Raw genomic sequence first — 15006 nt, forward strand, 5'->3', positions numbered from 1 at the left:
AAATCATGAAACTCTCCAGGTGTCTGTTTCATTATTAATGCCTGATAAATGGTATCCCAAATATAATTCTTCTTTTTGAACCATCTTTTTGTACAATGTGAATTTATTATTTCTAAATTACTTCACCTGCAATAGTCCACTAACATTTGCAATGTTGGGAGTTAGAGTTAATAAGCTCAAGTAGGACTTACATTTTTGGATAGCCCAAACCCAGGTTTCCCTGGAAAAGGCTAAGATTTTATGTAAGACCCTAACATGATGTAGGTCTTGGATATTTTCAACTGAATGTGGCATAACAGCAACCTCACAGCGCTATCTGGGACAGGGTTGGATTTCTTGTGCAGTGCACAAGCTTGAGTCTTGTTCATAATTACAGATGACATCTTCATGTACTAAAAGGTCTTCTGTCATGATAGAAACATTAAAATGTACAAGGCAGAAACATGTGTTAAACCTTTTTCTTTTGACTATTCAGACAGCAAGGGAAATAAAACGAGGGAGGCTAATTAGTTTGCAGGGTCTCAGTTTTGTTTCACTGCTTGCATCCTAGAAGGCCTGTCCTCAGAGGTAGCAAGATGTCACTACTTGTCCCAGATTTCAGTTGCTCCTCCAATGTGTCGCTTACATCAGCAGTCGGGGGTCAGAACACCACTTAAGGAAAAGAGCAATAAGGGAAATGAATGCGGAACCTCTCCTTTTTTAAATTTAAACAATAATGTTATTTAAGTTTCAAGTATACGTTCTTTTAAATCAACATCTGTATACACTTACTTCCAACACCCAAATTCTAGTTTCCATTCCATCACCATTCAGTTGACCCCTTTTACCTTGTTTATCAACTTACCCACCTTTTTCCCCTTTCTTGTGGCAACCACTTTGTTCTTATAGTCCAAAAATTGGTTATTGTTTGAATCTTTCTTACCCAGTAATGCTTGCTTTCACAATGACCCTTCCTCTCCCTGGAAGACCAAGAAAAGAACTACTAGTTTTCCTTTCCTTTCTTTCTGTTGCCCATTCTAACTCCAAAGTTTTGGTCCTTTGCATTGTTTTGCAAAAAACAAAACAAAACTTGCTCAGATCTGCCAGGAGACAGAGAGGCATAAAAAATATTAAGCAAAGGCGAACACTTTTGAGTTGAGCTGGCAAAAGCCACTGTGTTTGCTGCAGGGGAGCAGATTAAAGCTGTCTAAACACTTCATTTCCCTATGGGGCCTGACTATATGAGAACAATTCAAGGTCCACTGAGCAGAACGATGGAAGTTCCCTTCCTCTCCTGCCTACCCCCTGTGGTCTTTATCAAATTTAAATGACCTATGCTCCCCAGGACAGATAGAGACAGTTGTGTGTGCTGTCTAGGTATGCTGGGCCTTAGATGCTGCTAGACTTTTTTATGCATGAAACTACAGATTGGAAGTTCAGGATATAAATTATAATTTAGTATTATCAGCAAGCAGATTCCTCCAGTTCCTCAGTTTTGGAGTTTCTGACATGCTTCTGAGATCTGAAGCCTGGGCACATCTAGGCTACAACTCTGATGGAATGACCCACCCAACAAACTGTCTTCTCAGAGGACAGTGGGCTGCAGTGCAGTATTCAGCATGCCATACAGTCTTCTGCCACCACAGCAGACAGTGGTCCACTCCCAGCCTGACACAGGTAATGGGGATAACACACTGGGTCCGATAGGGAAGGTCCATCTCTCTGCATGTTTAGGTCTGAAACCTTTCCTGCTATCACTCTTAGTGAAAGGTCCAGGCCTTTGGATTGCCACATTTGGGGATCTCTGGATGCTAGAAGAATCTGTGACCAGCCAGTAAGGTCTTTTATTTTTTTGTCTTCATTTTCCCTCTTTTTTTTTTGTTCCTCTCCAAAGGGATCCACAAGGAAGGTCACCAGAATCAAGAGGCTTGTGTCCTGACTGGAAAGGGTGTTTCAAACCCATTTGGAGTTTGGGTGAAGGTGAAAGTTGTCAGGCTGTGAAAAATGGCATCAGTGTTGGCTGACCTGAAATAGGGCTGTAAAGTTCTATTCCTCACAAAGGCAAGATATATTATTGCTGTAACGCCATTATTCCGCTCCATCACTTTTAAACCTTGTTCCCATTATCTGCAAGTTAAATATAACCCTATGTAAAAACAGGAAGGACAGCACTGAGTTGTCCAGCTTAACAGCACACACTTAAAACATAATAGAGCACTTGTTACTGTATTTTATGGAACGGAAACTCCAAATGTAAAGATGTATTAAGGAAATATCTCAAAGTTATTAGGGAAGGATATTTACAATTACAGATTGCTTTATATTATGCTTTTATGAACATCTCAGGAAATGAAATAGCCCTCAGCTGTAGAGAGTGAAGAGGGAGGTAATTTTCCTTAATACGGGTGATAAAATTAATCTGATTGAAATCGCAGGCGATTATTTCTCAGAATACTGAGTGGCAGTACAATCACTTATACTCTTTTATATTTTTTTAGTCAAAGCTCGTGTAGATGAAAGCTAATTACAAAGTAGTGATGTGAAGCGCTAAGGAAATAGTTTGTATAGCATAGAACAGGCACGGCTAATTGGGGTTTGTGATTACACAGATTGTTGTTAAGGAGAATTAACTACCAGCAGTCTCTCCTGCAAAGCTTCTCATCAAGGCAAAGTAAAAATAGACACTGGATCTGTTATTTATCTAATTATGCCTTGAATATTTTCACAAGCATGTTACACACTCTCAAATGGTTTGTTGTTCAAAAACTTTCGGTCTCACGCTGCTTGTGATCAAAGTATCGATATGAATTTTTGACACTGGGCTCTCTTCAGATCACTTTCCCTAAATTCCTGCTCACAGGTGGTGTGTGTTGAGGGCTTTTGAGCTGAGAGGCTAGTTGGGATTATTACTAAGTGTGCTACTAAAGATGGTGTTAGGGTAGCGGATGGTGCTATTTAATAGCACTTATAGAGACCTGCAAGTCTCTGGGTCAGCATGTTTATGTCAGAATTAACCTTATAGCAGGCGATGAGAAATTTTCAGCAGAGCTGAGGTGGCTTTAGTTAGTAAAAAATGAATTCATTAGAAAGGTGTTGGGTCCCTTTGACCTATGGCAATAATTTATTGCTTTCTTTCCATGGTCATGCTCCTAATATGTTCCGGAAAGCCTTCATTTATAGGATATGTTGAAGCATATATTAGAGTCCATAGAACTAATTAGTTCTAATGACCACCTAGTTAATCTTCAGTATTTCTTGAATTGAGAGCTAGGACACTTGGCTCTGCTGGCAGGGACTCAGGCAGAAGCCCAATCACACCCACACTCTCAGATCCTTATCTGTTTTCCTACTACTTTGTAAATCTCTTAGTCCTCTGTTATCACCAATTCAGTTTTTCACTGACTGCCCATTTCTGCTCCCCTTCTGTCACGAATCCTTTCACTTGGCATTTGCCAAGTGCCTCCCATAAGGGCAAACTCCTCTCCAAAGAAGTAGCCTCATCACATTCTCAGATCACAGACTCTCCCCTATCTTCTCCTGGGTGGTAGTGGTGTTTGGGGGATCCTGTCTGTTCCTGAAAATGTGTAGAGGGAGATTGAGAAGAAACCTTTAAGGCAAAACTGTACAGATCTTAAATAGTTGGAAAGGTATTGCCTTAAGCACAACATCCTAAAAGGCATATCCTAGAATAATTCTGTAACTTATGAAATGCAAATTTATTGACAAGGCGATAGTTTCTGAAGACAAGGTATCTTCTAGAAACCTCATTTGAATGGTGACAAACATCATTTCTCAGGATATGAGCACACAGGGGTGCAAGTGCCTGGTGCGAGAGTATTTGCTGTCTGACTGGTGGTAAGACTCAGCTGCACAAACCAAACATAATAGCCTCACAAATTGCTTTAATAGACCTAAGATCAACCAGTAGCATACATTAGTGAAACAACTTATAGATTTCAACTCTTGCTTATTTGCTTACAGTTTTTTTCTTACTCATCTGTCTGCTTTTTGTTTAATCTTCATTATTAAAATGATCAAGTTGCTGCAGGAAATTATGCAGTAAGTTTAATTTTGAATGTGGTGAACAGTAAAGAAACAGAAGAGCAGGAGAAAATATACATTCTCCCCCTTCGTTTGCTTTAGTTGGCATCTGAGCAAGTCCTTCTTGTGTGAATAAATAGAACTAGTTCCTAAAATTGAATTTCCTGCATTATTATTATTAACAGTTTGCTACGACCAATATGCTATGCAGCAGTCTGTGGATGATATCTGCAATTTCACTGCCTTCCTATGTGAAAAGAAGATAAAAATTATATTATATGGGTGTATGCAAATTATGGAGGGTCTGGCCTTGTGCTCCAGTAATTCTTAGATGTGCCTCTTCGTTGTCCACTTCGAATGACAGGCACTGAAAATTAAATGGTTTCCAATAAAAATCCTGTAACCTGAAACGAATCCCCACTGAATAATTAGAATATCTCATCCATAAAAGGTAATCATGTGTCTTCCATTTTTGAAGAAGCCTCTCCCTGATCAGCATCGATGGCATTCTGGTCAGATTAGATCTTTAATTCTTATGAAAAAGACATAATACTCATCCTTTACGAGGAAACCTTCTGTTGGTTCTGACAGCCTTAAGCTGTCACAGTTACCAAGGATCAGAACTGTGCTCAGTGTTTAATATAAGGAGGAAAAAGAAAAGAAGATGGAATGTTCTCTGCATTATTTTAACACAGGAGGAAAGTATCATCTCCCCCAGATGCAAAACAGCCGCAACACATAAGCCACCAAGATGGACACACTTTAGTTCATAAAGTCTTGGTGCAGTTGTGGGGTGTTGTGGGTCCTGACTGTCCATTACTGCTTTGTGGATTGACAAGACCAAATGGCAACCTCAGGCGAAGAAATCCTATCATTTATCTACTTGTCACTACATCTCTCCCAACATGGTAGCAGAAAGATGTAAAGATTGGAGATGAGGTACCTGCGTTCAGACCCTGGCTGGCCCCCTAGTGGGCTGGGGTCCCTTGGGCAGGTTATCGTTGCTCTCGCCCTGATTTCCCCACCTGAAAAGATTGATGGCAAGAGACCTTTCTATGGATTAAATCAGTTTACCTGTACAACAGATGCCAATGCTCATTGTTTTGTTTGCTTAGAACTTGGGTGATGGTTTTAAACTGAAGATGGAGCCCCCTCAAAACTTTTCTGTTTTTTTTTAAATGTAAGTCAAGCAGGTCAGTGATAATTTATACACTGGAGAAGGCATTTAGAAAAGAAATCCCTGCAACAATGAGGGAGAGACAGCGATCTTTAACAGAGAGGAAGGAGACACTGAAATTTTAAGTTAGCTAAGCTCATGAGCTGCGAATCCTCTAAATTGTCAGCATAACAATGAGTAACAGTGGTTTGGTTCCAATTTTCTGTAATTTATTTATAATATGAAGAGCCCCCTGTCCCTTGTCAAAAAATCTACAAATCACTCCTGAAACACAAATAATAGTCACATTAAGAGGGACAAATTATAACACTGAAATATGTCCTTGGGCTGGAAACAAGGAAACAATGTAAAAGTGGAACTGAACACTGCAAAAAATATGGCCTAATGATACATATTAAAATAATTACATGTAGTTAGCAATTCTCCTCGGATAATTTATTGAACTTGGTCCCATGACTGTCTAGTTTGCCAGCTCTCTGGATATTTCTATTTCGGGGGATTTTGACATTGATGTCATTTTTTCCCCCATAAAGTGGGCAAAAAATGGAAAAGTCAGAATTTGCTTATAGAATAAGATAAAATAAAAACTCAGTCCATATATCCAAATAAGCGCAGAATCTTGTAAATGTAAAATAAAAACAAATATTTAATATCTGTATTAGATAATTTATTAAATTTCTTAACATATATCATAAAAAGTGCTGCAATCTGGAAATATTTTAAATTCATTTATGCCAGATTCACTGTGATGATTATTATAAGGGGATACCTAAATATATCCTCCAAAAAAATTCATATGATGTGTCAAGGTTAATAATTTATCTTGCAATATTTTTTTGTATACATTCCTATTTAATATCCCCTACCTGACTTTTCAGCAATTGTAAAATTTGGAATTTAAGAATAAGAGTGGATAAGTTATAAATAGGCATTGCCAAATATGTGAACATTAAATCTGATTCAAACAAAAATAATACAAATAACCACAGAACTCTTATTTCTGTGATTATATACTCCATGATCTTTGCCAGTTATAAGAATCTACTAACATGCTGAATTAAATGATATAATGATTATTTTTAATTTATAGATTTCTTGATCTGATTTATCCAAAGACATACAGAAATTTTGTCCTGAGAGTAAATGTGCTGAATTCAAATTCTATGTTAGATTATTTAAAAAGTGGATTAGAAAAGACATACCCATTAAATACATTCTATCTACCAAATTATTTAAAAATGAATATCTTATGATTATTGCATATACATACATCATAGGTAAACTGTGGCATTGTCTACAGTATAGTTTGCAGATAGTACATTTATTTCTCTCAAAGTTTAGATTTATATAATAGTACAGAAATATCCTGGAAACCTTTGTGGGTAACACTGCTGAGCACCTCATGAAATATCCTGTCTAAATATTTTATACAGAAGTAAACAAATTGTGTTTGTGTTACATGACTCCTACATTTCAAGGGTGATATATTCATGAGGATGTTGTAGATGACTTAATACAAATTCATATAGTCGTGGGTAATATAAAGTTTTAATTTAAAGTTCTTTTTTTTAAATTTATTTATTTATACAAGAACTGGGGTACAGGTGAGATGTGTGGGAGGGTGAGAGGATTCATTAGAGAGAGAGTGGGGAGCAGAACAGGCAGACTGACGAAATACACTGCTGAGGGGAGCAGCGGGCGAGACAAGAGAGGTCTGCTCACCATGTGGGTTGCTCTGCAGCTGGCGGGGATCGAACTGAAACTGCAGAGGCTGTGGACAGCTTCACAGTGCTGCGCTCAAGTGCCTGCGCCACCAGGGAGGCCCTAATTTAAAGTTCTTAAGAAGCCAGTTGAAATTTTCTGACTTCAAATTTTTTATTTTACTCAATATTAGAAAACTTGGCTCTCCATTCATAATTACCTACCTGTGACAATATTCTCGTTGGAAAATATTTAACATTGCCACAATTGCTTTTTACTAGTCCTATTAAAATCCTTCCTTTAAAATACAAATTCCAGAGTCCAGCAAGATGGCAGCAGAGCAAAGACCCCAGGCTCACCTCCTCCATGTGCTCACAGCTAGATTGCAGTGAGCAAAGCCAGAAACACCTGAAGCCAAAAATGGAGGAACATGGCACAAATTAGGAGCATCCACCTGTGAGAGGGCTAAAAAACTTAAAGTGACCTGTGCTTACAGTGTGACATGGGGGTGTAGGGGAGCTGTACAACCCACAGAGGGAGGGATGACTATGGTGCAGAACCCCACATGGTTGCTGGGATTCACAGACCACGGCCCCTTAAATTAATTTGGGAATATTTTGAATATCACAGCTCCAGCCCTGTGTAGGATTGCCTAAGAACTCAGCTGAAACTGCATGGTGTAACTTTTCTGTGGAATCCGGCCTCTCATTTCTTTATGGATATAAGTCCTAAAAGCCTTCCCCAATGTAATTTCTGCATCCATCTCTCTCCCTCTCAGACTGTTTGTATTGATCCTAATCGAAGATAACTTGGAAAGTAGAAAATAAATCTTTCTTAGAGAAGAAATTAAAAATGTTATGAGATTGATATATGTATGTTATAGTCATTATATATATGCATATGTATTCACCTCCAGTTATTTATACATAATACACACATTTATTAAGAATATTTATTTGGGGGCCTCCCCTGGTGGCGCAGGCAGTTGAGCACAGCACTGTGAAGCTGTCTGCTTCACAGTGCCAGTTCGATCCCCGCCAGCCTTGGAGCAACCCACATGGTGAGCAGACCTCTCCAGACTCGCCTGCTGCTCTGCTCAGCAGTGTATTTCATCAATCTGCCTGTTCTGTTCCCCACTCTGTCTCTGGTGAATCCTCTCACCCTCGCACACATCTGGCCTGTACCCCAGTTCTTGTATGCATGAATAAATAAATCTTAAAATTTATTTAAGTAAGAATATTTACTTATAGAAAGTAAATAAATAAGTCTCTGCTGCCCTGTCATGAGGTGGGCATCATTATTTGAGAGCTCGTGGTTGGCTAGAGAGACTAGAGGTTTGAGTAGGCAAGTTTGGAGAGAGAAGCCGGGGTGTAGCTGAACTGCTCTGTGTAGATAAAGAGAGGCGTGAAGGGTCACTTCTGTGTGATGCATGAAGTAAAACATCTCCACTATCTCCCTGTGGCTGAATCTGTACTGAAATTCTTTGGGAGCAACATGGAAGAGATGCTAGTTGGAGATGGCACCCTCATGCCCTCACACACTCATGTAAAAGACAAGCAAATATACTGAAATCCCGAAGCATGGATTTATCATAACCAGTCTGATTAATTAAATTCTGAAAAAATTTTCTAAATAATTCCACAATGGATCTAGTAGTGGGTAAAACTTTGAATATATATAATTAATTTTATAGGAAAAATTCCTAGAAAAGGAGTTGATAAGAAATATGAATATCTTTAAGACTTTTGATACTTTTGTGTAATTATGCTACCAAAAGTTTATGCCAGTTCACACACATATATATGTCAGGCATATATATGTCATAGACATGTATAAGTGTTTTTCTAACAGGACTTATTCAAGGCTATGTTAGCATATCAGTCTGCAAATTATATTCACCATTATAGCTTTATATTTATAACTTTGGAATTATAATAACAATTTATCTGTTACAGTATATTATTGGAAAATTATAAGTATCATTCTAATTACCTGGGGATAATTGACTTTATAAAATTGCACTTGTCCATCAAGAATGATATAAAATCTTGTGTAAATCCTTAATCTATAATATCACAGTTTTTTGATAAAGATCTTACACTTAAAAAAATTATTTTTGCGTTTTTTTGTTTTGTTTTGTTTTGTCATTGTAAATGGAAACATTTTCAGTTATGCTGCCTAATTCTGGTATATGAAAAAGCTTGTGTTTATGTGTGTGTTTCTAGGAAGACAGTTACAGTTGCCATTCTAATGATATCACTTCCTCTCACAGATTACCCTGCTTAAATGGGCATCTTTTTCTTACTATTAATACATGTGTTACATGTTTTTCTTTTTTTTTTAAACTTTTTATGGTTAAAGATTTATTTATTTATTTATACATGCACTGGGTACAGTCAGAAGCACGGGAGGGTGAGAGAATTCACCAGAGCCAGAGCGCGGAGCAGAGCAGGCAGAAGGACCGAAGTACACTGCTGAGGGGAGCAGCGGGCGGCAGGAGAGGTCTGCGCGCCATGTGGGACCCTCGCCCCGGAGGCCAGGGATCAAACCGGCGCTGCAGAGGCTGCGGACAGCTTCGCAACCCAGCGCAACCCAGTGCTCACCTGTGCGCCACCCGGAAGGCCCATGTTACATGTTTTTCTAAAGTGAAAGCCTCTTGCAGTCCTGAGCAAAGTTGGTCATGGAATATGGTCCTTGTAATATATTGGTAATTTGATTTGCTAGTATTTTATTTGGGTTTCTGCATTTTTATTTTGATAACTACCTTTGTTGGATGTTAAGGTTACTTGGAAAATCTTGGTGTCAAGGTTACTTGGAAAAACATGTTATTTTCTATGTACTGTGCATATTTGAAAAAAGAACATGAGATTTTTCTTTTGAAGTTCTAAAAGAATCAAACTAGACACCAGGAAACAAGGTGAGTTCTCTCTGTTAAGGGTCAAATTTAATAACTGGATGTTATAATTATATCATCCAGATTATTTTTCATTTTCTGAATCACGATGGTATATTAGTGTCATTTAAAGATTTATTTATTTATACAAGAACCGGGGAACAGGCCAGATGCACGGGAGGGTGAGAGGATTCACCAGAGACAGAACGGAGAACAGAACAGGCAGACTGATGAATACCCTGCTGAGGGAGCAGTGGGCAAGACAGGAGAGGTCTGCTTCGCCATGTGGGATTCTTGCTGGCCGGCCAGGATGGAACCCGTGCTGCAGAGGCTGTGGACAGCTTCACAGTGCGGTGTTCAACCACCTGCACCACCAGGGAGGCCCTAGTGTCATTTAATACATGTTTATTTATTCATTTCTTTTGATGTTATATAATTGTCGTTTATAATGAATGTGTTTTAATAAAAAGGTATATGGCACCTACAATCTTGTAGGAATTATATCTCTTTTTAGAACTGTTCTTTTTATAAAAATATTATATTTTGGCTTTTTGAAAGGTTTTTGAATTTAGTTTTCATTTATGTTAATTTTGTAATTCCCAATTTTCTTTTATTTCACTTGTTGATCTATCTTTTCTTGTCATTTAACTCCCTTCCCCCACTTTTTTACATCTCTCTGTATTCGGTATATTTATCCAAAAGAATATATTATTGGGATTTGGTTTTTATCTAATAAAGACTTCTTACCCCTGGTATGTCAAGTCATTGATTTATGCATATTCTTATAATGTGATATTTGAATTTACTTGTATCATCTCTGTGCATTCTGTTTGTACATGGGTATCCATGTACTTGGTTATTATATTCTTTTCTTTCTTTGGGAATACACACGTTGTTTTTATCCCTTCACTATTGTGGAGTCATACATTCTATCTTATGTTCTACTGGTTCTATTGTTATTTCTAATAGAAATATTTTTTCTGAGATATACAGTCAGTTATAGTACTTAGCTTTGAATTCCATTTTTGATGCCTGTTAGTTGTGTGACCTTTATCAAGTTATTTGCTCTTTCTATAACTGGATTGTTCTTATGTGTGAAACAGATATAACAGATGGCTAAATGAATGAATACCCTCGAGTGTCTAGAAGAATTTCTAGCACAGTGTAAGAAATCAATAAATGTAATAATTTTCAATTATTAATATTATCCTGAAAGTTTTGTTTTTCTAATATTCCAAGTGAAAGCAAAATAGTATATTTTTTAAATTCTCTCTGTTCAGGAATACCACCTGTGGAAATATTTTAAATTAATTTTGTTGATAATAAGGTGAACAATTTAAATCTGCATAGTGAGACTCTTCATCTCTTTGATTATTGCTTCTGATCTATTTGCTTTCATCTCTTCTTCAAGAACAGAAATGATGGCTGTACTCGTCACAGTTTTTCTTTTAACTTTTCTTGTGCTTTGCAAGTGCTTCTCAAATTTGTCTTATCACTGATTAAAATCCTACTTTATCAGTTCTGCTCTTTATTGCATTCAAACTCAATTTTATTCTCATTTGTGTTTTTAGTTTTCTCATTAGTCCTCTTTAAATAATCCCTCTCCCTTTTCATTTTGCCCTGTCATCAATACTTGTGCTTATTTGCTTATTTTATTTAATCTATTCCCTCATGATTGTATGATGCACATGATCATCAGAGAGTTGTTTTCTTGCTTTTCAAGGATATGTCTTGACATTTTCTTCTAGTTCCTGCCACAAGTCATTTTTAGTGAATGTTCTTCCTTGGGATGCTAACCTGTTTTCCTGTTCTCCATGTAGGTTCATTCTTTCTGCCTCACTAATAATTATTTCTGTTTCCTTATTTAATCACACAGAAAGGCGGGCAATCTACCTTGACATGTTTGTTCACAAGGTGGATTTTTCTTGGCTACTCTCTCCACCCACTGTGTGATGCTCAAGTCTCCTTCTCAGGCATGCAGTTAAAGACTGATTGATAGATGACGTTCCTACTCCACTTTCCCCATTTCAGCTGGTGTTTCTCTGACACAGCTCTGCATGCTGTCAGGGTGCCTTCTCCTACCTGCTGTTTGATTGCCTAATAAATCTGTGTTGTCTGAGACCAAAATAGCATGCATGAGCTACTTCTAGAGATTCTTCATGTTCTGTCTCTGCCTACCTTGCTTGACTTCCAGGAACTATATTTCTTAAACTGAAATATGGAACCACGTTTACGCTCCAGCCACTGTTTTGCAGTTGTTTTCTGAAAATCATGATCTCTGAATAGATCTAGACATCTGGTTAGGAAGAGAACAGAAAATCAGTATGCTATCCTCAGAAAAGACTGGGAGGCAATGTCTGATGACCTTCTACTGGTGTGACCAGAAATTCTTGATCTCCCATCGTAATTGGAGCCTCATAGCTATAGTGAGAGACTGATTCAAAAAGGGCAATGGGAAGTGGCATCTGGAAGAGTAGGGAGGTTGTGCTTGTGGTACCAACAAGTTGCTCAAGATTGGAAATCATGTTATATTTATCTTCCATGCCCAATATCCAAATTCTGTTGATGGTAACTCATTGTTTTTTCCTAGGATTTTCCAGCTTCTGTTAACTTGATGTTTCTCTTGTCCCAAACTTTCTTTGACTCTGATAAAGAAATCATTCTCAAATGCACATCAGATAACCTAAGTCATTCATTTTCAAAATTCTGCAATAACCTCCCATAGCCAATGGATTAGAATGTGACAAGGTCTTGCCTAGTTTTCTATTTCTTATTATTCTTGGATCATTCCTAATGAGAGATGTGAAGTAGATAGTTACCAGAAAATTCACTGATACATAAATGTAAAAGGAATATTTTGCAATCATCTTTTTAATTTAATTTATTTATTTTTAATATTTATTTTATTTATTTATGCATACAAGAGTTGAGATGTAGGCCAAAGGTGTGGGGGTGGGGGTGAGAGGATTCACCAGAGACAGAGTGGGGAGCAGAACAGGCAGATTGACTGAAATACACTGCTGAGGGGGGAACAGTGGGTGAGACAGAAGAGGTCTACTGCACCATGTGGGTCACCTCCTTGGCCGGGGATTGAATTCAGCTACATTGGCTCCCAATAGCTTCCTAGTGCTGAGTATTAACCCCTTGCACCACCAGGGAGGCTCCCTTTTCATTTTTATATGCGATCTATTTTCAAGATTCACAGGAAGCTTCCCCAAACTTTTAGATTTTTAAACTTTTACCTGACAGACTTTTAATTAACTGTTTTGTGAATTTTCTATGAATGTACCTCTGGACAGTTTCACAGATATGTCAAATTTTATTTGGGTATTGGCTTTTTCGACCATTATTTTACTTTATATAAATAAAATGTCAATTCTTATTCTTTTTTCAGTGATTTAAATATATTTTAAATATTTTTCCTAACTTTCTGTGAAATAGCTACAGAAAAATGAGCTTAAAATAAGTATTTCAACTAGTTCATGTATTGATAACTATTATATCACATTCAATTATTTTTTATAATTTTCTGAGATAAGCAATTTTATTTATTTTCTAAGTTATCTTGCTTTTATGTTTTAATTCTTTCAGAGCAAATTGTACCCAATTTTTCCACTCAGTCATATTTTCTCCTTATAAAATATTTCACTAGCGTTTATATAACAATTTGCATGAAGAATATATATCTTATAGCCCAGATGAAAGAAAAGCTACTATTTCTTGTTGCTATTATTTGCATAATATTTGGGAAAATTTAAAACATTGGAAAATTAAAGAAGAGAGGAAAATTTATAAGGATGATATCACATTAAGTTGTGACTGAATTTTTACTTTTCTCTAGAAATACAAAACTGAGTGATAGTCTCTAAGTCAGCTAACAATTGTTATAGAGAGAAAAAAATTATAACTAACTACATGAAGTTAATATATGTAAAAGTAGTTAACCAATGGTGAAAGTTTACTCTCCTCTCCAAAAATGTTTAGTGAAAGTAGCTCTTTTTAGGTTAGATTCTTTTTCTACAAATAATTTAACTCATTTGCAACTGTACACATTTCCCATTGACACCTCACTCTACCTCCACTAGCAACTTTACATTCTAGAAACAACCACTTAAAACACATTTCAGAACCACCTACATTATTTTACATACATAAATATACCCGCATGTGTTATTTTTTCATAAATGGCTAATGCTACATATATAATTATTAATCAATTTGTTTTCAACTTTATTTCAAATCACTATTCTTTTTATTCTCTCCATAGTATTATATAGTATAAATGTACCAAAATTTGTTTCCCTACTTACTGCCATTAACAGTGTTCCCAGTGCTTATTTCCCTTTTTGCACATATCCTTAAGCAAATAGTTCAGTGCACTTGTACATTATCAAAGAATATTTTACTGTATTATTACTGATCTGTAAATATGCCCATTTCAAATTGTAATAGAAAGTAATAGAAAAAAAACTGTTTAAAATAAGCTATTTTAATATTTAAAAAGCACTGCATTTATTTTAAAGTGAATTTTCTATGCAATTCCACAAATAATGTCCATTTAAACAAATGATAAACAAGGTAGATGAGTATCTTCTCTTTCTTTTATCAAAAATGAATTGTTTATTGTGATATGAATGTTATGGCAGTTTGCTGAGAGTAATGGTGTTTCTGTGTGTGTGTGTGTGCATGTGTCCAAGTATGTGTGTGTGTGTGCATCTGCACATGCTCATGCTTGTGTTGGTTACTTAGAGTCACAGCAAGAAACAAATGGCACTTTCCACTTGGAAAGAGTGAGTCACAGCCACCCTGGGGATTCCACAGGGAGAGATAAGGAGAGCCACTGCATGGCCTCATCTGGCCTAAACCTATGTGGAAACCAAGAAACAGTACAGAGCAAAGCCTGACTTGTCCTAAGGATTAGCCTCCTAGAGCACAGCACAGAGTAAAAAGGGGAGGAGCATGCATCTGAGAACTAATGGGGAAAAACTCAGCACAGATGCATTTGTGTTAAGCATGAGTGTGTGTGTGTGTGTGTGTGTATGTGTAGTGACTATGTGCATACATGTGTATTTGCAATATAGGGTGTTTTCTTTGCTTTTTGACTTTAAAAACAGAACAACTTTTATGAGAAAATATTGGAAGGAATGTCAATATATGAAACATGAAAACCAAACTGTTTAGGTTAAGACAAAGGCAGGGAGTCTGAAGTATGTTC

The 15006-nt window shown here is 36.9% G+C and overlaps 1 long non-coding RNA gene across 2 annotated transcripts in view; it reads right to left on the minus strand.

Annotated features, from left to right (window-relative positions):
- Positions 1-453: 453 nt before the first annotated feature.
- Positions 454-15006, minus strand: part of LOC119259935 (uncharacterized) — a 52483-nt gene continuing 37930 nt past the window's right edge. For both annotated transcript variants that reach the window (XR_008554422.1, XR_008554420.1), the window contains one exon: positions 454-651. This is a non-coding gene — a long non-coding RNA (uncharacterized LOC119259935). The remainder of the gene's footprint in view (positions 652-15006) is intronic.

This window comes from Talpa occidentalis, unplaced genomic scaffold, assembly GCF_014898055.3.
Source record: "Talpa occidentalis isolate TD23 unplaced genomic scaffold, MPIMG_talOcc4v2.1 talOcc4.5, whole genome shotgun sequence".
NCBI lineage: Eukaryota > Metazoa > Chordata > Mammalia > Eulipotyphla > Talpidae > Talpa > Talpa occidentalis.